The sequence below is a fragment of the Hyla sarda genome, chromosome 8 (assembly GCF_029499605.1).
Source record: "Hyla sarda isolate aHylSar1 chromosome 8, aHylSar1.hap1, whole genome shotgun sequence".
Taxonomy (NCBI): Eukaryota; Metazoa; Chordata; class Amphibia; order Anura; family Hylidae; genus Hyla; species Hyla sarda.
Genome location: NC_079196.1, coordinates 97,335,832 through 97,359,126, shown reverse-complemented (window position 1 = coordinate 97,359,126; position 23,295 = coordinate 97,335,832). Strand labels below are relative to the sequence as shown.

The 23,295-nt window shown below is 43.3% G+C and overlaps 14 pseudogenes; all 14 read left to right on the top strand.

The window, feature by feature from the left end:
* The first annotated feature begins 165 nt into the window (after positions 1-165).
* On the top strand, positions 166-429 carry LOC130289330 (U2 spliceosomal RNA; annotated as a pseudogene).
* A 1,472-nt stretch (positions 430-1,901) lies between these two features.
* Positions 1,902-2,165, top strand: LOC130285733 (U2 spliceosomal RNA; annotated as a pseudogene).
* A 1,462-nt stretch (positions 2,166-3,627) lies between these two features.
* Positions 3,628-3,892, top strand: LOC130287831 (U2 spliceosomal RNA; annotated as a pseudogene).
* A 1,464-nt stretch (positions 3,893-5,356) lies between these two features.
* Positions 5,357-5,620, top strand: LOC130289328 (U2 spliceosomal RNA; annotated as a pseudogene).
* Positions 5,621-7,078: 1,458 nt separating this feature from the next.
* On the top strand, positions 7,079-7,342 carry LOC130285732 (U2 spliceosomal RNA; annotated as a pseudogene).
* A 1,462-nt stretch (positions 7,343-8,804) lies between these two features.
* On the top strand, positions 8,805-9,069 carry LOC130285681 (U2 spliceosomal RNA; annotated as a pseudogene).
* Positions 9,070-10,526: 1,457 nt separating this feature from the next.
* Positions 10,527-10,792, top strand: LOC130288222 (U2 spliceosomal RNA; annotated as a pseudogene).
* Positions 10,793-12,250: 1,458 nt separating this feature from the next.
* On the top strand, positions 12,251-12,517 carry LOC130288423 (U2 spliceosomal RNA; annotated as a pseudogene).
* A 1,430-nt stretch (positions 12,518-13,947) lies between these two features.
* LOC130285731 (U2 spliceosomal RNA) lies at positions 13,948-14,211 on the top strand (annotated as a pseudogene).
* A 1,469-nt stretch (positions 14,212-15,680) lies between these two features.
* Positions 15,681-15,944, top strand: LOC130285669 (U2 spliceosomal RNA; annotated as a pseudogene).
* A 1,443-nt stretch (positions 15,945-17,387) lies between these two features.
* Positions 17,388-17,653, top strand: LOC130288221 (U2 spliceosomal RNA; annotated as a pseudogene).
* A 1,456-nt stretch (positions 17,654-19,109) lies between these two features.
* Positions 19,110-19,376, top strand: LOC130288422 (U2 spliceosomal RNA; annotated as a pseudogene).
* Positions 19,377-20,806: 1,430 nt separating this feature from the next.
* Positions 20,807-21,071, top strand: LOC130287830 (U2 spliceosomal RNA; annotated as a pseudogene).
* A 1,432-nt stretch (positions 21,072-22,503) lies between these two features.
* On the top strand, positions 22,504-22,768 carry LOC130287828 (U2 spliceosomal RNA; annotated as a pseudogene).
* The last annotated feature ends 527 nt before the right edge of the window (positions 22,769-23,295 follow it).

Below are 23,295 nucleotides of genomic sequence, written 5' to 3'. Positions count from 1 at the left end.
GATGTGGGTTTAGCCTGTGCTGTATGTATGTATGGGTGGCTGACTGCCACCCACCCACCCAGAAAGTGTATGGGAGGCTGGTTGGCTGCCAGCCTTCCTTCCATTCCTATGAGTAATGTGAGTGCTCATGAAGGGGACATGGTTGGGTCCACCCCTTTCCCGGTTATCCCCTCTAGGCCTTTTGGCTTAGATCAAGTGTAAAAAAAGAAAGGATCTTGCGACAGATCGCATCCTGAGGCACGTTTTTTTTTGTGTGAATACTTGCACTTGGGTGACTTGTGAGCACATACTGATACATACGTTCCCTATCTGGGGACCATAAATTAAATGGATTTTTGAGAAAGGGAGCTGATTTGGAAGCTTGCTTCTGTCACCCTATGCATTGACCCGATGTGGCAGTATCTTCGGGTAGTGAACAGTGCACCACCCCATTCCAGTGTTAAACAAGAAAGATTCTCATTTAATCCTCCGTGGGTGAGAATTTGAGTTTGAGAATTGGAGACCAAAATGATGAGTTGCACTGACTGGTTTATGAACGTCTATTCATTTAGCATTTTAATGACCATGTTTGCACACTGATTGGTGTAAAAAAATAAAATAAAACTAAATAATAATAATCTAGCACACCTGTGCAGGTTTGACATGACATGACAGGTAGCTGTCTTGTGGGTGGTGCTGAATCCTGTTAAATGACATGAGGGTCTCATGCCTATACACAAGGGTGTGTCATTGCTGTTGCTTGACCATGCATTGGTTTCTGTGGTCAGTGAATGATAAAAACAAAATTTACCATCCATTGATGGATGGGAAATCCGCCATGAGGCATTTGTTTTTAGAAACTGCTGCTCACAACCAATGTTGCAATGGAGTGTCTCCATCTGCTGGTGGTATTGGAAAGGCATTAGTGCTATGACAGGGTCTGAAGAAGAAGAAGAAGAAGAAGAAGAAGAAGACGGAAAAAAATATATATAAAAAGAAAAAGAGAGAGAGAGAGAGAGACTGACTTAGTGAGCGAGTGAGTGAGAGAGTGAGAGTGAGTGAGAGTGAATGAGTGAGTGAGTGATTGAGTGAGTGAGTGAGTGAGAACAAATGAGTTAAAGCAAGTGAGTGAGAGAGATCGAATGAATGAAAGTCTGAATGACAGAAAGAAAAAAGGATGAAGAAAGAAGCATGAAGAAAAAAAAATGTATATGGAGTTGCTGACATGAGTGCAATCTACAAAGCCGTTGAGGCTGATCCTCATGGGAGGATTATTGCACCAGGACCCTTAGCACTTTTAAAATGCCATTCAATGCCACGGGCTAGATGTAAACTGCAGATGACCATGTTGTGGTAGTTACCATGGATACCCAAGTGATGTGTGAGCTAACACATAGGCCCAACAGATTCCAAGAAGGCTAGAATCACCAGCGGCACCACCATCGATTGTCAGGTCACCCGGATTCAGCAAATACCAGAGTCCAAAATGATGCAGGTTTATACTGTTAATTTTCAGTTTATCGTTACAGTTGGTGTTATTCCATGTCGGAAGGGACGCAGCTACAGCCAGTGGGGTAACTAGAGACAGGCAGGCAGCTATGTGCAACAAAGGTAGGCGTGTTGTTTTCATATGCAGATCTGAAATATTGTCTTATATGCAAGAGGAGGAGTGATGGGGGTTCAGGCAAAAGCCAGGCTATGGATTGCATTGCTAAATGCTCCATCAGAGTGCAATGGTCGCCTGTCCTTTTTTTAAGTGATGATGTGGGTTTAGCCTGTGCTGTATGTATGTATGGGTGGCTGACTGCCACCCACCCAGAAAGTGTATGGGAGGCTGGTTGGCTGCCAGCCTTCCTTCCATTCTTATGAGTAATGTGAGTGCTCATGAAGGGGACATGGTTGGGTCCACCCCTTTCCCGGTTATCCCCTCTAGGCCTTTTGGCTTAGATCAAGTGTAAAAAAAGAAAGGATCTTGCGACAGATCGCATCCTGAGGCACGTTTTTTTTTGTGTGAATACTTGCACTTGGGTGACTTGTGAGCACATACTGATACATACGTTCCCTATCTGGGGACCATAAATTAAATGGATTTTTGAGAAAGGGAGCTGATTTGGAAGCTTGCTTCTGTCGCCCTATGCATTGACCCGATGTGGCAGTATCTTCGGGTAGTGAACAGTGCACCACCCCATTCCAGTGTTAAACAAGAAAGATTCTCATTTAATCCTCCGTGGGTGAGAATTTGAGTTTGAGAATTGGAGACCAAAATGATGAGTTGCACTGACTGGTTTATGAACGTCTATTCATTTAGCGTTTTAATGACCATGTTTGCACACTGATTGGTGTAAAAAAATAAAATAAAACTAAATAATAATAATCTAGCACGCCTGTGCAGGTTTGACATGACATGACAGGTAGCTGTCTTGTGGGTGGTGCTGAATCCTGTTAAATGACATGAGGGTCTCATGCCTATACACAAGGGTGTGTCATTGCTGTTGCTTGACCATGCATTGGTTTCTGTGGTCAGTGAATGATAAAAACAAAATTTACCATCCATTGATGGATGGGAAATCCGCCATGAGGCATTTGTTTTTAGAAACTGCTGCTCACAACCAATGTTGCAATGGAGTGTCTCCATCTGCTGGTGGTATTGGAAAGGCATTAGTGCTATGACAGGGTCTGAAGAAGAAGAAGAAGAAGACGGAAAAAAATATATATAAAAAGAAAAAGAGAGAGAGAGAGAGACTGACTTAGTGAGCGAGTGAGTGAGAGAGTGAGACTGAGTGAGAGTGAATGAGTGAGTGAGTGATTGAGTGAGTGAGTGAGTGAGTGAGAACAAATGAGTTAAAGCAAGTGAGTGAGAGAGATCGAATGAATGAAAGTCTGAATGACAGAAAGAAAAAAGGATGAAGAAAGAAGCATGAAGAAAAAAAAATGTATATGGAGTTGCTGACATGAGTGCAATCTACAAAGCCGTTGAGGCTGATCCTCATGGGAGGATTATTGCACCAGGACCCTTAGCACTTTTAAAATGCCATTCAATGCCACGGGCTAGATGTAAACTGCAGATGACCATGTTGTGGTAGTTACCATGGATACCCAAGTGATGTGTGAGCTAACACATAGGCCCAACAGATTCCAAGAAGGCCAGAATCACCAGCGGCACCACCATCGATTGTCAGGTCACCCGGATTCAGCAAATACCAGAGTCCAAAATGATGCAGGTTTATACTGTTAATTTTCAGTTTATCGTTACAGTTGGTGTTATTCCATGTCGGAAGGGACGCAGCTACAGCCAGTGGGGTAACTAGAGACAGGCAGGCAGCTATGTGCAACAAAGGTAGGCGTGTTGTTTTCATATGCAGATCTGAAATATTGTCTTATATGCAAGAGGAGGAGTGATGGGGGTTCAGGCAAAAGCCAGGCTATGGATTGCATTGCTAAATGCTCCATCAGAGTGCAATGGTCGCCTGTCCTTTTTTTAAGTGATGATGTGGGTTTAGCCTGTGCTGTATGTATGTATGGGTGGCTGACTGCCACCCACCCAGAAAGTGTATGGGAGGCTGGTTGGCTGCCAGCCTTCCTTCCATTCCTATGAGTAATGTGAGTGCTCATGAAGGGGACATGGTTGGGTCCACCCCTTTCCCGGTTATCCCCTCTAGGCCTTTTGGCTTAGATCAAGTGTAAAAAAAGAAAGGATCTTGCGACAGATCGCATCCTGAGGCACGTTTTTTTTTTGTGTGAATACTTGCACTTGGGTGACTTGTGAGCACATACTGATACATACGTTCCCTATCTGGGGACCATAAATTAAATGGATTTTTGAGAAAGGGAGCTGATTTGGAAGCTTGCTTCTGTCGCCCTATGCATTGACCCGATGTGGCAGTATCTTCGGGTAGTGAACAGTGCACCACCCCATTCCAGTGTTAAACAAGAAAGATTCTCATTTAATCCTCCGTGGGTGAGAATTTGAGTTTGAGAATTGGAGACCAAAATGATGAGTTGCACTGACTGGTTTATGAACGTCTATTCATTTAGCGTTTTAATGACCATGTTTGCACACTGATTGGTGTAAAAAAATAAAATAAAACTAAATAATAATAATCTAGCACACCTGTGCAGGTTTGACATGACATGACAGGTAGCTGTCTTGTGGGTGGTGCTGAATCCTGTTAAATGACATGAGGGTCTCATGCCTATACACAAGGGTGTGTCATTGCTGTTGCTTGACCATGCATTGGTTTCTGTGGTCAGTGAATGATAAAAACAAAATTTACCATCCATTGATGGATGGGAAATCCGCCATGAGGCATTTGTTTTTAGAAACTGCTGCTCACAACCAATGTTGCAATGGAGTGTCTCCATCTGCTGGTGGTATTGGAAAGGCATTAGTGCTATGACAGGGTCTGAAGAAGAAGAAGAAGAAGACGGAAAAAAATATATATAAAAAGAAAAAGAGAGAGAGAGAGAGAGACTGACTTAGTGAGCGAGTGAGTGAGAGAGTGAGAGTGAGTGAGAGTGAATGAGTGAGTGAGTGATTGAGTGAGTGAGTGAGTGAGTGAGAACAAATGAGTTAAAGCAAGTGAGTGAGAGAGATCGAATGAATGAAAGTCTGAATGACAGAAAGAAAAAAGGATGAAGAAAGAAGCATGAAGAAAAAAAAATGTATATGGAGTTGCTGACATGAGTGCAATCTACAAAGCCGTTGAGGCTGATCCTCATGGGAGGATTATTGCACCAGGACCCTTAGCACTTTTAAAATGCCATTCAATGCCACGGGCTAGATGTAAACTGCAGATGACTATGTTGTGGTAGTTACCATGGATACCCAAGTGATGTGTGAGCTAACACATAGGCCCAACAGATTCCAAGAAGGCCAGAATCACCAGTGGCACCACCATCGATTGTCAGGTCACCCGGATTCAGCAAATACCAGAGTCCAAAATGATGCAGGTTTATACTGTTAATTTTCAGTTTATCGTTACAGTTGGTGTTATTCCATGTCGGAAGGGACGCAGCTACAGCCAGTGGGGTAACTAGAGACAGGCAGGCAGCTATGTGCAACAAAGGTAGGCGTGTTGTTTTCATATGCAGATCTGAAATATTGTCTTATATGCAAGAGGAGGAGTGATGGGGGTTCAGGCAAAAGCCAGGCTATGGATTGCATTGCTAAATGCTCCATCAGAGTGCAATGGTCGCCTGTCCTTTTTTTAAGTGATGATGTGGGTTTAGCCTGTGCTGTATGTATGTATGGGTGGCTGACTGCCACCCACCCAGAAAGTGTATGGGAGGCTGGTTGGCTGCCAGCCTTCCTTCCATTCCTATGAGTAATGTGAGTGCTCATGAAGGGGACATGGTTGGGTCCACCCCTTTCCCGGTTATCCCCTCTAGGCCTTTTGGCTTAGATCAAGTGTAAAAAAAGAAAGGATCTTGCGACAGATCGCATCCTGAGGCACGTTTTTTTTTGTGTGAATACTTGCACTTGGGTGACTTGTGAGCACATACTGATACATACGTTCCCTATCTGGGGACCATAAATTAAATGGATTTTTGAGAAAGGGAGCTGATTTGGAAGCTTGCTTCTGTCACCCTATGCATTGACCCGATGTGGCAGTATCTTCGGGTAGTGAACAGTGCACCACCCCATTCCAGTGTTAAACAAGAAAGATTCTCATTTAATCCTCCGTGGGTGAGAATTTGAGTTTGAGAATTGGAGACCAAAATGATGAGTTGCACTGACTGGTTTATGAACGTCTATTCATTTAGCGTTTTAATGACCATGTTTGCACACTGATTGGTGTAAAAAAATAAAATAAAACTAAATAATAATAATCTAGCACACCTGTGCAGGTTTGACATGACATGACAGGTAGCTGTCTTGTGGGTGGTGCTGAATCCTGTTAAATGACATGAGGGTCTCATGCCTATACACAAGGGTGTGTCATTGCTGTTGCTTGACCATGCATTGGTTTCTGTGGTCAGTGAATGATAAAAACAAAATTTACCATCCATTGATGGATGGGAAATCCGCCATGAGGCATTTGTTTTTAGAAACTGCTGCTCACAACCAATGTTGCAATGGAGTGTCTCCATCTGCTGGTGGTATTGGAAAGGCATTAGTGCTATGACAGGGTCTGAAGAAGAAGAAGAAGAAGACGGAAAAAAATATATATAAAAAGAAAAAGAGAGAGAGAGAGAGACTGACTTAGTGAGCGAGTGAGTGAGAGAGTGAGAGTGAGTGAGAGTGAATGAGTGAGTGAGTGATTGAGTGAGTGAGTGAGTGAGAACAAATGAGTTAAAGCAAGTGAGTGAGAGAGATCAAATGAATGAAAGTCTGAATGACAGAAAGAAAAAAGGATGAAGAAAGAAGCATGAAGAAAAAAAAATGTATATGGAGTTGCTGACATGAGTGCAATCTACAAAGCCGTTGAGGCTGATCCTCATGGGAGGATTATTGCACCAGGACCCTTAGCACTTTTAAAATGCCATTCAATGCCACGGGCTAGATGTAAACTGCAGATGACCATGTTGTGGTAGTTACCATGGATACCCAAGTGATGTGTGAGCTAACACATAGGCCCAACAGATTCCAAGAAGGCCAGAATCACCAGCGGCACCACCATCGATTGTCAGGTCACCCGGATTCAGCAAATACCAGAGTCCAAAATGATGCAGGTTTATACTGTTAATTTTCAGTTTATCGTTACAGTTGGTGTTATTCCATGTCGGAAGGGACGCAGCTACAGCCAGTGGGGTAACTAGAGACAGGCAGGCAGCTATGTGCAACAAAGGTAGGCGTGTTGTTTTCATATGCAGATCTGAAATATTGTCTTATATGCAAGAGGAGGAGTGATGGGGGTTCAGGCAAAAGCCAGGCTATGGATTGCATTGCTAAATGCTCCATCAGAGTGCAATGGTCGCCTGTCCTTTTTTTAAGTGATGATGTGGGTTTAGCCTGTGCTGTATGTATGTATGGGTGGCTGACTGCCACCCACCCAGAAAGTGTATGGGAGGCTGGTTGGCTGCCAGCCTTCCTTCCATTCCTATGAGTAATGTGAGTGCTCATGAAGGGGACATGGTTGGGTCCACCCCTTTCCCGGTTATCCCCTCTAGGCCTTTTGGCTTAGATCAAGTGTAAAAAAAGAAAGGATCTTGCGACAGATCGCATCCTGAGGCACGTTTTTTTTTGTGTGAATACTTGCACTTGGGTGACTTGTGAGCACATACTGATACATACGTTCCCTATCTGGGGACCATAAATTAAATGGATTTTTGAGAAAGGGAGCTGATTTGGAAGCTTGCTTCTGTCGCCCTATGCATTGACCCGATGTGGCAGTATCTTCGGGTAGTGAACAGTGCACCACCCCATTCCAGTGTTAAACAAGAAAGATTCTCATTTAATCCTCCGTGGGTGAGAATTTGAGTTTGAGAATTGGAGACCAAAATGATGAGTTGCACTGACTGGTTTATGAACGTCTATTCATTTAGCGTTTTAATGACCATGTTTGCACACTGATTGGTGTAAAAAAATTAAATAAAACTAAATAATAATAATCTAGCACACCTGTGCAGGTTTGACATGACATGACAGGTAGCTGTCTTGTGGGTGGTGCTGAATCCTGTTAAATGACATGAGGGTCTCATGCCTATACACAAGGGTGTGTCATTGCTGTTGCTTGACCATGCATTGGTTTCTGTGGTCAGTGAATGATAAAAACAAAATTTACCATCCATTGATGGATGGGAAATCCGCCATGAGGCATTTGTTTTTAGAAACTGCTGCTCACAACCAATGTTGCAATGGAGTGTCTCCATCTGCTGGTGGTATTGGAAAGGCATTAGTGCTATGACAGGGTCTGAAGAAGAAGAAGAAGAAGAAGAAGACGGAAAAAAATATATATAAAAAGAAAAAGAGAGAGAGAGAGACTGACTTAGTGAGCGAGTGAGTGAGAGAGTGAGAGTGAGTGAGAGTGAATGAGTGAGTGAGTGATTGAGTGAGTGAGTGAGTGAGAACAAATGAGTTAAAGCAAGTGAGTGAGAGAGATCGAATGAATGAAAGTCTGAATGACAGAAAGAAAAAAGGATGAAGAAAGAAGCATGAAGAAAAAAAAATGTATATGGAGTTGCTGACATGAGTGCAATCTACAAAGCCGTTGAGGCTGATCCTCATGGGAGGATTATTGCACCAGGACCCTTAGCACTTTTAAAATGCCATTCAATGCCACGGGCTAGATGTAAACTGCAGAAGACCATGTTGTGGTAGTTACCATGGATACCCAAGTGATGTGTGAGCTAACACATAGGCCCAACAGATTCCAAGAAGGCCAGAATCACCAGCGGCACCACCATCGATTGTCAGGTCACCCGGATTCAGCAAATACCAGAGTCCAAAATGATGCAGGTTTATACTGTTAATTTTCAGTTTATCGTTACAGTTGGTGTTATTCCATGTCGGAAGGGACGCAGCTACAGCCAGTGGGGTAACTAGAGACAGGCAGGCAGCTATGTGCAACAAAGGTAGGCGTGTTGTTTTCATATGCAGATCTGAAATATTGTCTTATATGCAAGAGGAGGAGTGATGGGGGTTCAGGCAAAAGCCAGGCTATGGATTGCATTGCTAAATGCTCCATCAGAGTGCAATGGTCGCCTGTCCTTTTTTTAAGTGATGATGTGGGTTTAGCCTGTGCTGTATGTATGTATGGGTGGCTGACTGCCACCCACCCAGAAAGTGTATGGGAGGCTGGTTGGCTGCCAGCCTTCCTTCCATTCCTATGAGTAATGTGAGTGCTCATGAAGGGGACATGGTTGGGTCCACCCCTTTCCCGGTTATCCCCTCTAGGCCTTTTGGCTTAGATCAAGTGTAAAAAAAAGAAAGGATCTTGCGACAGATCGCATCCTGAGGCACGTTTTTTTTTGTGTGAATACTTGCACTTGGGTGACTTGTGAGCACATACTGATACATACGTTCCCTATCTGGGGACCATAAATTAAATGGATTTTTGAGAAAGGGAGCTGATTTGGAAGCTTGCTTCTGTCGCTCCATGCATTGACTCGATGTGGCAGTATCTTCGGGTAGTGAACAGTGCACCACCCCATTCCAGTGTTAAACAAGAAAGATTCTCATTTAATCCTCCGTGGGTGAGAATTTGAGTTTGAGAATTGGAGACCAAAATGATGAGTTGCACTGACTGGTTTATGAACGTCTATTCATTTAGCGTTTTAATGACCATGTTTGCACACTGATTGGTGTAAAAAAATAAAATAAAACTAAATAATAATAATCTAGCACACCTGTGCAGGTTTGACATGACATGACAGGTAGCTGTCTTGTGGGTGGTGCTGAATCCTGTTAAATGACATGAGGGTCTCATGCCTATACACAAGGGTGTGTCATTGCTGTTGCTTGACCATGCATTGGTTTCTGTGGTCAGTGAATGATAAAAACAAAATTTACCATCCATTGATGGATGGGAAATCCGCCATGAGGCATTTGTTTTTAGAAACTGCTGCTCACAACCAATGTTGCAATGGAGTGTCTCCATCTGCTGGTGGTATTGGAAAGGCATTAGTGCTATGACAGGGTCTGAAGAAGAAGAAGAAGACGGAAAAAAATATATATAAAAAGAAAAAGAGAGAGAGAGAGAGAGAGAGAGACTGACTTAGTGAGCGAGTGAGTGAGAGAGTGAGAGTGAATGAGTGAGTGAGTGATTGAGTGAGTGAGTAAGTGAGTGAGAACAAATGAGTTAAACCAAGTGAGTGAGAGAGATCGAATGAATGAAAGTCTGAATGACAGAAAGAAAAAAGGATGAAGAAAGAAGCATGAAGAAAAAAAAATGTATATGGAGTTGCTGACATGAGTGCAATCTACAAAGCCGTTGAGGCTGATCCTCATGGGAGGATTATTGCACCAGGACCCTTAGCACTTTTAAAATGCCATTCAATGCCACGGGCTAGATGTAAACTGCAGATGACCATGTTGTGGTAGTTACCATGGATACCCAAGTGATGTGTGAGCTAACACATAGGCCCAACAGATTCCAAGAAGGCCAGAATCACCAGCGGCACCACCATCGATTGTCAGGTCACCCGGATTCAGCAAATACCAGAGTCCAAAATGATGCAGGTTTATACTGTTAATTTTCAGTTTATCGTTACAGTTGGTGTTATTCCATGTCGGAAGGGACGCAGCTACAGCCAGTGGGGTAACTAGAGACAGGCAGGCAGCTATGTGCAACAAAGGTAGGCGTGTTGTTTTCATATGCAGATCTGAAATATTGTCTTATATGCAAGAGGAGGAGTGATGGGGGTTCAGGCAAAAGCCAGGCTATGGATTGCATTGCTAAATGCTCCATCAGAGTGCAATGGTCGCCTGTCCTTTTTTTAAGTGATGATGTGGGTTTAGCCTGTGCTGTATGTATGTATGGGTGGCTGACTGCCACCCACCCAGAAAGTGCATGGGAGGCTGGTTGGCTGCCAGCCTTCCTTCCATTCCTATGAGTAATGTGAGTGCTCATGAAGGGGACATGGTTGGGTCCACCCCTTTCCCGGTTATCCCCTCTAGGCCTTTTGGCTTAGATCAAGTGTAAAAAAAGAAAGGATCTTGCGACAGATCGCATCCTGAGGCACGTTTTTTTTTGTGTGAATACTTGCACTTGGGTGTTTTGTGAGCACATACTGATACATATACGTTCCCTATCTGGGGACCATAAATTAAATGGATTTTTGAGAAAGGGAGCTGATTTGGAAGCTTGCTTCTGTCGCCCTATGCATTGACCCGATGTGGCAGTATCTTCGGGTAGTGAACAGTGCACCACCCCATTCCAGTGTTAAACAAGAAAGATTCTCATTTAATCCTCCGTGGGTGAGAATTTGAGTTTGAAAATTGGAGACCAAAATGATGAGTTGCACTGACTGGTTTATGAACGTCTATTCATTTAGCGTTTTAATGACCATGTTTGCACACTGATTGGTGTAAAAAAATAAAATAAAACTAAATAATAATAATCTAGCACACCTGTGCAGGTTTGACATGACATGACAGGTAGCTGTCTTGTGGGTGGTGCTGAATCCTGTTAAATGACATGAGGGTCTCATGCCTATACACAAGGGTGTGTCATTGCTGTTGCTTGACCATGCATTGGTTTCTGTGGTCAGTGAATGATAAAAACAAAATTTACCATCCATTGATGGATGGGAAATCCGCCATGAGGCATTTGTTTTTAGAAACTGCTGCTCACAACCAATGTTGCAATGGAGTGTCTCCATCTGCTGGTGATATTGGAAAGGCATTAGTGCTATGACAGGGTCTGAAGAAGAAGAAGAAGAAGAAGAAGACGGAAAAAAATATATATAAAAAGAAAAAGAGAGAGAGAGAGAGAGACTGACTTAGTGAGCGAGTGAGTGAGAGAGTGAGAGTGAGTGAGAGTGAATGAGTGAGTGAGTGAGTGAGTGATTGAGAACAAATGAGTTAAAGCAAGTGAGTGAGAGAGATCGAATGAATGAAAGTCTGAATGACAGAAAGAAAAAAGGATGAAGAAAGAAGCATGAAGAAAAAAAAATGTATATGGAGTTGCTGACATGAGTGCAATCTACAAAGCCGTTGAGGCTGATCCTCATGGGAGGATTATTGCACCAGGACCCTTAGCACTTTTAAAATGCCATTCAATGCCACGGGCTAGATGTAAACTGCAGATGACCATGTTGTGGTAGTTACCATGGATACCCAAGTGATGTGTGAGCTAACACATAGGCCCAACAGATTCCAAGAAGGCCAGAATCACCAGCGGCACCACCATCGATTGTCAGGTCACCCGGATTCAGCAAATACCAGAGTCCAAAATGATGCAGGTTTATACTGTTAATTTTCAGTTTATCGTTACAGTTGGTGTTATTCCATGTCGGAAGGGACGCAGCTACAGCCAGTGGGGTAACTAGAGACAGGCAGGCAGCTATGTGCAACAAAGGTAGGCGTGTTGTTTTCATATGCAGATCTGAAATATTGTCTTATATGCAAGAGGAGGAGTGATGGGGGTTCAGGCAAAAGCCAGGCTATGGATTGCATTGCTAAATGCTCCATCAGAGTGCAATGGTCGCCTGTCCTTTTTTTAAGTGATGATGTGGGTTTAGCCTGTGCTGTATGTATGTATGGGTGGCTGACTGCCACCCACCCAGAAAGTGTATGGGAGGCTGGTTGGCTGCCAGCCTTCCTTCCATTCCTATGAGTAATGTGAGTGCTCATGAAGGGGACATGGTTGGGTCCACCCCTTTCCCGGTTATCCCCTCTAGGCCTTTTGGCTTAGATCAAGTGTAAAAAAAGAAAGGATCTTGCGACAGATCGCATCCTGAGGCACGTTTTTTTTTTTTGTGTGAATACTTGCACTTGGGTGACTTGTGAGCACATACTGATACATACGTTCCCTATCTGGGGACCATAAATTAAATGGATTTTTGAGAAAGGGAGCTGATTTGGAAGCTTGCTTCTGTCGCCCTATGCATTGACCCGATGTGGCAGTATCTTCGGGTAGTGAACAGTGCACCACCCCATTCCAGTGTTAAACAAGAAAGATTCTCATTTAATCCTCCGTGGGTGAGAATTTGAGTTTGAGAATTGGAGACCAAAATGATGAGTTGCACTGACTGGTTTATGAACGTCTATTCATTTAGCGTTTTAATGACCATGTTTGCACACTGATTGGTGTAAAAAAATAAAATAAAACTAAATAATAATAATCTAGCACACCTGTGCAGGTTTGACATGACATGACAGGTAGCTGTCTTGTGGGTGGTGCTGAATCCTGTTAAATGACATGAGGGTCTCATGCCTATACACAAGGGTGTGTCATTGCTGTTGCTTGACCATGCATTGGTTTCTGTGGTCAGTGAATGATAAAAACTAAATTTACCATCCATTGATGGATGGGAAATCCGCCATGAGGCATTTGTTTTTAGAAACTGCTGCTCACAACCAATGTTGCAATGGAGTGTCTCCATCTGCTGGTGGTATTGGAAAGGCATTAGTGCTATGACAGGGTCTGAAGAAGAAGAAGAAGACGGAAAAAATATATATAAAAAGAAAAAGAGAGAGAGAGAGACTGACTTAGTGAGCGAGTGAGTGAGAGAGTGAGAGTGAGTGATTGAGTGAGTGAGTGAGTGAGAACAAATGAGTTAAAGCAAGTGAGTGAGAGAGATCGAATGAATGAAAGTCTGAATGACAGAAAGAAAAAAGGATGAAGAAAGAAGCATGAAGAAAAAAAAATGTATATGGAGTTGCTGACATGAGTGCAATCTACAAAGCCGTTGAGGCTGATCCTCATGGGAGGATTATTGCACCAGGACCCTTAGCACTTTTAAAATGCCATTCAATGCCACGGGCTAGATGTAAACTGCAGATGACCATGTTGTGGTAGTTACCATGGATACCCAAGTGATGTGTGAGCTAACACATAGGCCCAACAGATTCCAAGAAGGCCAGAATCACCAGCGGCACCACCATCGATTGTCAGGTCACCCGGATTCAGCAAATACCAGAGTCCAAAATGATGCAGGTTTATACTGTTAATTTTCAGTTTATCGTTACAGTTGGTGTTATTCCATGTCGGAAGGGACGCAGCTACAGCCAGTGGGGTAACTAGAGACAGGCAGGCAGCTATGTGCAACAAAGGTAGGCGTGTTGTTTTCATATGCAGATCTGAAATATTGTCTTATATGCAAGAGGAGGAGTGATGGGGGTTCAGGCAAAAGCCAGGCTATGGATTGCATTGCTAAATGCTCCATCAGAGTGCAATGGTCGCCTGTCCTTTTTTTAAGTGATGATGTGGGTTTAGCCTGTGCTGTATGTATGTATGGGTGGCTGACTGCCACCCACCCAGAAAGTGTATGGGAGGCTGGTTGGCTGCCAGCCTTCCTTCCATTCCTATGAGTAATGTGAGTGCTCATGAAGGGGACATGGTTGGGTCCACCCCTTTCCCGGTTATCCCCTCTAGGCCTTTTGGCTTAGATCAAGTGTAAAAAAAGAAAGGATCTTGCGACAGATCGCATCCTGAGGCACGTTTTTTTTTGTGTGAATACTTGCACTTGGGTGACTTGTGAGCACATACTGATACATACGTTCCCTATCTGGGGACCATAAATTAAATGGATTTTTGAGAAAGGGAGCTGATTTGGAAGCTTGCTTCTGTCGCCCTATGCATTGACCCGATGTGGCAGTATCTTCGGGTAGTGAACAGTGCACCACCCCATTCCAGTGTTAAACAAGAAAGATTCTCATTTAATCCTCCGTGGGTGAGAATTTGAGTTTGAGAATTGGAGACCAAAATGATGAGTTGCACTGACTGGTTTATGAACGTCTATTCATTTAGCGTTTTAATGACCATGTTTGCACACTGATTGGTGTAAAAAAATAAAATAAAACTAAATAATAATAATCTAGCACACCTGTGCAGGTTTGACATGACATGACAGGTAGCTGTCTTGTGGGTGGTGCTGAATCCTGTTAAATGACATGAGGGTCTCATGCCTATACACAAGGGTGTGTCATTGCTGTTGCTTGACCATGCATTGGTTTCTGTGGTCAGTGAATGATAAAAACAAAATTTACCATCCATTGATGGATGGGAAATCCGCCATGAGGCATTTGTTTTTAGAAACTGCTGCTCACAACCAATGTTGCAATGGAGTGTCTCCATCTGCTGGTGGTATTGGAAAGGCATTAGTGCTATGACAGGGTCTGAAGAAGAAGAAGAAGAAGAAGAAGAAGACGGAAAAAAATATATATAAAAAGAAAAAGAGAGAGAGAGAGAGAGACTGACTTAGTGAGCGAGTGAGTGAGAGAGTGAGAGTGAGTGAGAGTGAATGAGTGAGTGAGTGATTGAGTGAGTGAGTGAGTGAGAACAAATGAGTTAAAGCAAGTGAGTGAGAGAGATCGAATGAATGAAAGTCTGAATGACAGAAAGAAAAAAGGATGAAGAAAGAAGCATGAAGAAAAAAAAATGTATATGGAGTTGCTGACATGAGTGCAATCTACAAAGCCGTTGAGGCTGATCCTCATGGGAGGATTATTGCACCAGGACCCTTAGCACTTTTAAAATGCCATTCAATGCCACGGGCTAGATGTAAACTGCAGAAGACCATGTTGTGGTAGTTACCATGGATACCCAAGTGATGTGTGAGCTAACACATAGGCCCAACAGATTCCAAGAAGGCCAGAATCACCAGCGGCACCACCATCGATTGTCAGGTCACCCGGATTCAGCAAATACCAGAGTCCAAAATGATGCAGGTTTATACTGTTAATTTTCAGTTTATCGTTACAGTTGGTGTTATTCCATGTCGGAAGGGACGCAGCTACAGCCAGTGGGGTAACTAGAGACAGGCAGGCAGCTATGTGCAACAAAGGTAGGCGTGTTGTTTTCATATGCAGATCTGAAATATTGTCTTATATGCAAGAGGAGGAGTGATGGGGGTTCAGGCAAAAGCCAGGCTATGGATTGCATTGCTAAATGCTCCATCAGAGTGCAATGGTCGCCTGTCCTTTTTTTAAGTGATGATGTGGGTTTAGCCTGTGCTGTATGTATGTATGGGTGGCTGACTGCCACCCACCCAGAAAGTGTATGGGAGGCTGGTTGGCTGCCAGCCTTCCTTCCATTCCTATGAGTAATGTGAGTGCTCATGAAGGGGACATGGTTGGGTCCACCCCTTTCCCGGTTATCCCCTCTAGGCCTTTTGGCTTAGATCAAGTGTAAAAAAAGAAAGGATCTTGCGACAGATCGCATCCTGAGGCACGTTTTTTTTTGTGTGAATACTTGCACTTGGGTGACTTGTGAGCACATACTGATACATACGTTCCCTATCTGGGGACCATAAATTAAATGGATTTTTGAGAAAGGGAGCTGATTTGGAAGCTTGCTTCTGTCGCTCCATGCATTGACCCGATGTGGCAGTATCTTCGGGTAGTGAACAGTGCACCACCCCATTCCAGTGTTAAACAAGAAAGATTCTCATTTAATCCTCCGTGGGTGAGAATTTGAGTTTGAGAATTGGAGACCAAAATGATGAGTTGCACTGACTGGTTTATGAACGTCTATTCATTTAGCGTTTTAATGACCATGTTTGCACACTGATTGGTGTAAAAAAATAAAATAAAACTAAATAATAATAATCTAGCACACCTGTGCAGGTTTGACATGACATGACAGGTAGCTGTCTTGTGGGTGGTGCTGAATCCTGTTAAATGACATGAGGGTCTCATGCCTATACACAAGGGTGTGTCATTGCTGTTGCTTGACCATGCATTGGTTTCTGTGGTCAGTGAATGATAAAAACAAAATTTACCATCCATTGATGGATGGGAAATCCGCCATGAGGCATTTGTTTTTAGAAACTGCTGCTCACAACCAATGTTGCAATGGAGTGTCTCCATCTGCTGGTGGTATTGGAAAGGCATTAGTGCTATGACAGGGTCTGAAGAAGAAGAAGAAGAAGAAGACGGAAAAAAATATATATAAAAAGAAAAAGAGAGAGAGAGAGAGAGAGAGAGACTGACTTAGTGAGAGTGAATGAGTGAGTGAGTGATTGAGTGAGTGAGTAAGTGAGTGAGAACAAATGAGTTAAAGCAAGTGAGTGAGAGAGATCGAATGAATGAAAGTCTGAATGACAGAAAGAAAAAAGGATGAAGAAAGAAGCATGAAGAAAAAAAAATGTATATGGAGTTGCTGACATGAGTGCAATCTACAAAGCCGTTGAGGCTGATCCTCATGGGAGGATTATTGCACCAGGACCCTTAGCACTTTTAAAATGCCATTCAATGCCACGGGCTAGATGTAAACTGCAGATGACCATGTTGTGGTAGTTACCATGGATACCCAAGTGATGTGTGAGCTAACACATAGGCCCAACAGATTCCAAGAAGGCCAGAATCACCAGCGGCACCACCATCGATTGTCAGGTCACCCGGATTCAGCAAATACCAGAGTCCAAAATGATGCAGGTTTATACTGTTAATTTTCAGTTTATCGTTACAGTTGGTGTTATTCCATGTCGGAAGGGACGCAGCTACAGCCAGTGGGGTAACTAGAGACAGGCAGGCAGCTATGTGCAACAAAGGTAGGCGTGTTGTTTTCATATGCAGATCTGAAATATTGTCTTATATGCAAGAGGAGGAGTGATGGGGGTTCAGGCAAAAGCCAGGCTATGGATTGCATTGCTAAATGCTCCATCAGAGTGCAATGGTCGCCTGTCCTTTTTTTAAGTGATGATGTGGGTTTAGCCTGTGCTGTATGTATGTATGGGTGGCTGACTGCCACCCACCCAGAAAGTGCATGGGAGGCTGGTTGGCTGCCAGCCTTCCTTCCATTCCTATGAGTAATGTGAGTGCTCATGAAGGGGACATGGTTGGGTCCACCCCTTTCCCGGTTATCCCCTCTAGGCCTTTTGGCTTAGATCAAGTGTAAAAAAAGAAAGGATCTTGCGACAGATCGCATCCTGAGGCACGTTTTTTTTTGTGTGAATACTTGCACTTGGGTGTTTTGTGAGCACATACTGATACATATACGTTCCCTATCTGGGGACCATAAATTAAATGGATTTTTGAGAAAGGGAGCTGATTTGGAAGCTTGCTTCTGTCGCCCTATGCATTGACCCGATGTGGCAGTATCTTCGGGTAGTGAACAGTGCACCACCCCATTCCAGTGTTAAACAAGAAAGATTCTCATTTAATCCTCCGTGGGTGAGAATTTGAGTTTGAAAATTGGAGACCAAAATGATGAGTTGCACTGACTGGTTTATGAACGTCTATTCATTTAGCGTTTTAATGACCATGTTTGCACACTGATTGGTGTAAAAAAATAAAATAAAACTAAATAATAATAATCTAGCACACCTGTGCAGGTTTGACATGACATGACAGGTAGCTGTCTTGTGGGTGGTGCTGAATCCTGTTAAATGACATGAGGGTCTCATGCCTATACACAAGGGTGTGTCATTGCTGTTGCTTGACCATGCATTGGTTTCTGTGGTCAGTGAATGATAAAAACAAAATTTACCATCCATTGATGGATGGGAAATCCGCCATGAGGCATTTGTTTTTAGAAACTGCTGCTCACAACCAATGTTGCAATGGAGTGTCTCCATCTGCTGGTGATATTGGAAAGGCATTAGTGCTATGACAGGGTCTGAAGAAGAAGAAGAAGAAGACGGAAAAAAATATATATAAAAAGAAAAAGAGAGAGAGAGAGAGAGACTGACTTAGTGAGCGAGTGAGTGAGAGAGTGAGAGTGAGTGAGAGTGAATGAGTGAGTGAGTGAGTGAGTGAGTGATTGAGAACAAATGAGTTAAAGCAAGTGAGTGAGAGAGATCGAATGAATGAAAGTCTGAATGACAGAAAGAAAAAAGGATGAAGAAAGAAGCATGAAGAAAAAAAAATGTATATGGAGTTGCTGACATGAGTGCAATCTACAAAGCCGTTGAGGCTGATCCTCATGGGAGGATTATTGCACCAGGACCCTTAGCACTTTTAAAATGCCATTCAATGCCACGGGCTAGATGTAAACTGCAGATGACCATGTTGTGGTAGTTACCATGGATACCCAAGTGATGTGTGAGCTAACACATAGGCCCAACAGATTCCAAGAAGGCCAGAATCACCAGCGGCACCACCATCGATTGTCAGGTCACCCGGATTCAGCAAATACCAGAGTCCAAAATGATGCAGGTTTATACTGTTAATATTCAGTTTATCGTTACAGTTGGTGTTATTCCATGTCGGAAGGGACGCAGCTACAGCCAGTGGGGTAACTAGAGACAGGCAGGCAGCTATGTGCAACAAAGGTAGGCGTGTTGTTTTCATATGCAGATCTGAAATATTGTCTTATATGCAAGAGGAGGAGTGATGGGGGTTCAGGCAAAAGCCAGGCTATGGATTGCATTGCTAAATGCTCCATCAGAGTGCAATGGTCGCCTGTCCTTTTTTTAAGTGATGATGTGGGTTTAGCCTGTGCTGTATGTATGTATGGGTGGCTGACTGCCACCCACCCAGAAAGTGTATGGGAGGCTGGTTGGCTGCCAGCCTTCCTTCCATTCCTATGAGTAATGTGAGTGCTCATGAAGGGGACATGGTTGGGTCCACCCCTTTCCCGGTTATCCCCTCTAGGCCTTTTGGCTTAGATCAAGTGTAAAAAAAGAAAGGATCTTGCGACAGATCGCATCCTGAGGCACGTTTTTTTTTTTTGTGTGAATACTTGCACTTGGGTGACTTGTGAGCACATACTGATACATACGTTCCCTATCTGGGGACCATAAATTAAATGGATTTTTGAGAAAGGGAGCTGATTTGGAAGCTTGCTTCTGTCGCCCTATGCATTGACCCGATGTGGCAGTATCTTCGGGTAGTGAACAGTGCACCACCCCATTCCAGTGTTAAACAAGAAAGATTCTCATTTAATCCTCCGTGGGTGAGAATTTGAGTTTGAGAATTGGAGACCAAAATGATGAGTTGCACTGACTGGTTTATGAACGTCTATTCATTTAGCGTTTTAATGACCATGTTTGCACACTGATTGGTGTAAAAAAATAAAATAAAACTAAATAATAATAATCTAGCACACCTGTGCAGGTTTGACATGACATGACAGGTAGCTGTCTTGTGGGTGGTGCTGAATCCTGTTAAATGACATGAGGGTCTCATGCCTATACACAAGGGTGTGTCATTGCTGTTGCTTGACCATGCATTGGTTTCTGTGGTCAGTGAATGATAAAAACTAAATTTACCATCCATTGATGGATGGGAAATCCGCCATGAGGCATTTGTTTTTAGAAACTGCTGCTCACAACCAATGTTGCAATGGAGTGTCTCCATCTGCTGGTGGTATTGGAAAGGCATTAGTGCTATGACAGGGTCTGAAGAAGAAGAAGAAGACGGAAAAAATATATATAAAAAGAAAAAGAGAGAGAGAGAGACTGACTTAGTGAGCGAGTGAGTGAGAGAGTGAGAGTGAGTGATTGAGTGAGTGAGTGAGTGAGAACAAATGAGTTAAAGCAAGTGAGTGAGAGAGATCGAATGAATGAAAGTCTGAATGACAGAAAGAAAAAAGGATGAAGAAAGAAGCATGAAGAAAAAAAAATGTATATGGAGTTGCTGACATGAGTGCAATCTACAAAGCCGTTGAGGCTGATCCTCATGGGAGGATTATTGCACCAGGACCCTTAGCACTTTTAAAATGCCATTCAATGCCACGGGCTAGATGTAAACTGCAGATGACCATGTTGTGGTAGTTACCATGGATACCCAAGTGATGTGTGAGCTAACACATAGGCCCAACAGATTCCAAGAAGGCCAGAATCACCAGCGGCACCACCATCGATTGTCAGGTCACCCGGATTCAGCAAATACCAGAGTCCAAAATGATGCAGGTTTATACTGTTAATTTTCAGTTTATCGTTACAGTTGGTGTTATTCCATGTCGGAAGGGCCGCAGCTACAGCCAGTGGGGTAACTAGAGACAGGCAGGCAGCTATGTGCAACAAAGGTAGGCGTGTTGTTTTCATATGCAGATCTGAAATATTGTCTTATATGCAAGAGGAGGAGTGATGGGGGTTCAGGCAAAAGCCAGGCTATGGATTGCATTGCTAAATGCTCCACTAGAGTGCAATGGTCGCCTGTCCTTTTTTTAAGTGATGATGTGGGTTTAGCCTGTGCTGTATGTATGTATGGGTGGCTGACTGCCACCCACCCAGAAAGTGTATGGGAGGCTGGTTGGCTGCCAGCCTTCCTTCCATTCCTATGAGTAATGTGAGTGCTCATGAAGGGGACATGGTTGGGTCCACCCCTTTCCCGGTTATCCCCTCTAGGCCTTTTGGCTTAGATCAAGTGTAAAAAAAGAAAGGATCTTGCGACAGATCGCATCCTGAGGCACGTTTTTTTTTTGTGTGAATACTTGCACTTGGGTGACTTGTGAGCACATACTGATACATACGTTCCCTATCTGGGGACCATAAATTAAATGGATTTTTGAGAAAGGGAGCTGATTTGGAAGCTTGCTTCTGTCGCCCTATGCATTGACCCGATGTGGCAGTATCTTCGGGTAGTGAACAGTGCACCACCCCATTCCAGTGTTAAACAAGAAAGATTCTCATTTAATCCTCCGTGGGTGAGAATTTGAGTTTGAGAATTGGAGACCAAAATGATGAGTTGCACTGACTGGTTTATGAACGTCTATTCATTTAGCGTTTTAATGACCATGTTTGCACACTGATTGGTGTAAAAAAATAAAATAAAACTAAATAATAATAATCTAGCACACCTGTGCAGGTTTGACATGACATGACAGGTAGCTGTCTTGTGGGTGGTGCTGAATCCTGTTAAATGACATGAGGGTCTCATGCCTATACACAAGGGTGTGTCATTGCTGTTGCTTGACCATGCATTGGTTTCTGTGGTCAGTGAATGATAAAAACAAAATTTACCATCCATTGATGGATGGGAAATCCGCCATGAGGCATTTGTTTTTAGAAACTGCTGCTCACAACCAATGTTGCAATGGAGTGTCTCCATCTGCTGGTGGTATTGGAAAGGCATTAGTGCTATGACAGGGTCTGAAGAAGAAGAAGACGGAAAAAAATATATATAAAAAGAAAAAGAGAGAGAGAGAGAGAGACTGACTTAGTGAGCGAGTGAGTGAGAGTGAATGAGTGAGTGAGTGATTGAGTGAGTGAGTGAGAACAAATGAGTTAAAGCAAGTGAGTGAGAGAGATCGAATGAATGAAAGTCTGAATGACAGAAAGAAAAAAGGATGAAGAAAGAAGCATGAAGAAAAAAAAATGTATATGGAGTTGCTGACATGAGTGCAATCTACAAAGCCGTTGAGGCTGATCCTCATGGGAGGATTATTGCACCAGGACCCTTAGCACTTTTAAAATGCCATTCAATGCCACGGGCTAGATGTAAACTGCAGATGACCATGTTGTGGTAGTTACCATGGATACCCAAGTGATGTGTGAGCTAACACATAGGCCCAACAGATTCCAAGAAGGCCAGAATCACCAGCGGCACCACCATCGATTGTCAGGTCACCCGGATTCAGCAAATACCAGAGTCCAAAATGATGCAGGTTTATACTGTTAATTTTCAGTTTATCGTTACAGTTGGTGTTATTCCATGTCGGAAGGGACGCAGCTACAGCCAGTGGGGTAACTAGAGACAGGCAGGCAGCTATGTGCAACAAAGGTAGGCGTGTTGTTTTCATATGCAGATCTGAAATATTGTCTTATATGCAAGAGGAGGAGTGATGGGGGTTCAGGCAAAAGCCAGGCTATGGATTGCATTGCTAAATGCTCCATCAGAGTGCAATGGTCGCCTGTCCTTTTTTTAAGTGATGATGTGGGTTTAGCCTGTGCTGTATGTATGTATGGGTGGCTGACTGCCACCCACCCAGAAAGTGTATGGGAGGCTGGTTGGCTGCCAGCCTTCCTTCCATTCCTATGAGTAATGTGAGTGCTCATGAAGGGGACATGGTTGGGTCCACCCCTTTCCCGGTTATCCCCTCTAGGCCTTTTGGCTTAGATCAAGTGTAAAAAAAGAAAGGATCTTGCGACAGATCGCATCCTGAGGCACGTTTTTTTTTTGTGTGAATACTTGCACTTGGGTGACTTGTGAGCACATACTGATACATACGTTCCCTATCTGGGGACCATAAATTAAATGGATTTTTGAGAAAGGGAGCTGATTTGGAAGCTTGCTTCTGTCGCCCTATGCATTGACCCGATGTGGCAGTATCTTCGGGTAGTGAACAGTGCACCACCCCATTCCAGTGTTAAACAAGAAAGATTCTCATTTAATCCTCCGTGGGTGAGAATTTGAGTTTGAGAATTGGAGACCAAAATGATGAGTTGCACTGACTGGTTTATGAACGTCTATTCATTTAGCGTTTTAATGACCATGTTTGCACACTGATTGGTGTAAAAAAATAAAATAAAACTAAATAATAATAATCTAGCACACCTGTGCAGGTTTGACATGACATGACAGGTAGCTGTCTTGTGGGTGGTGCTGAATCCTGTTAAATGACATGAGGGTCTCATGCCTATACACAAGGGTGTGTCATTGCTGTTGCTTGACCATGCATTGGTTTCTGTGGTCAGTGAATGATAAAAACAAAATTTACCATCCATTGATGGATGGGAAATCCGCCATGAGGCATTTGTTTTTAGAAACTGCTGCTCACAACCAATGTTGCAATGGAGTGTCTCCATCTGCTGGTGGTATTGGAAAGGCATTAGTGCTATGACAGGGTCTGAAGAAGAAGAAGAAGAAGACGGAAAAAATATATA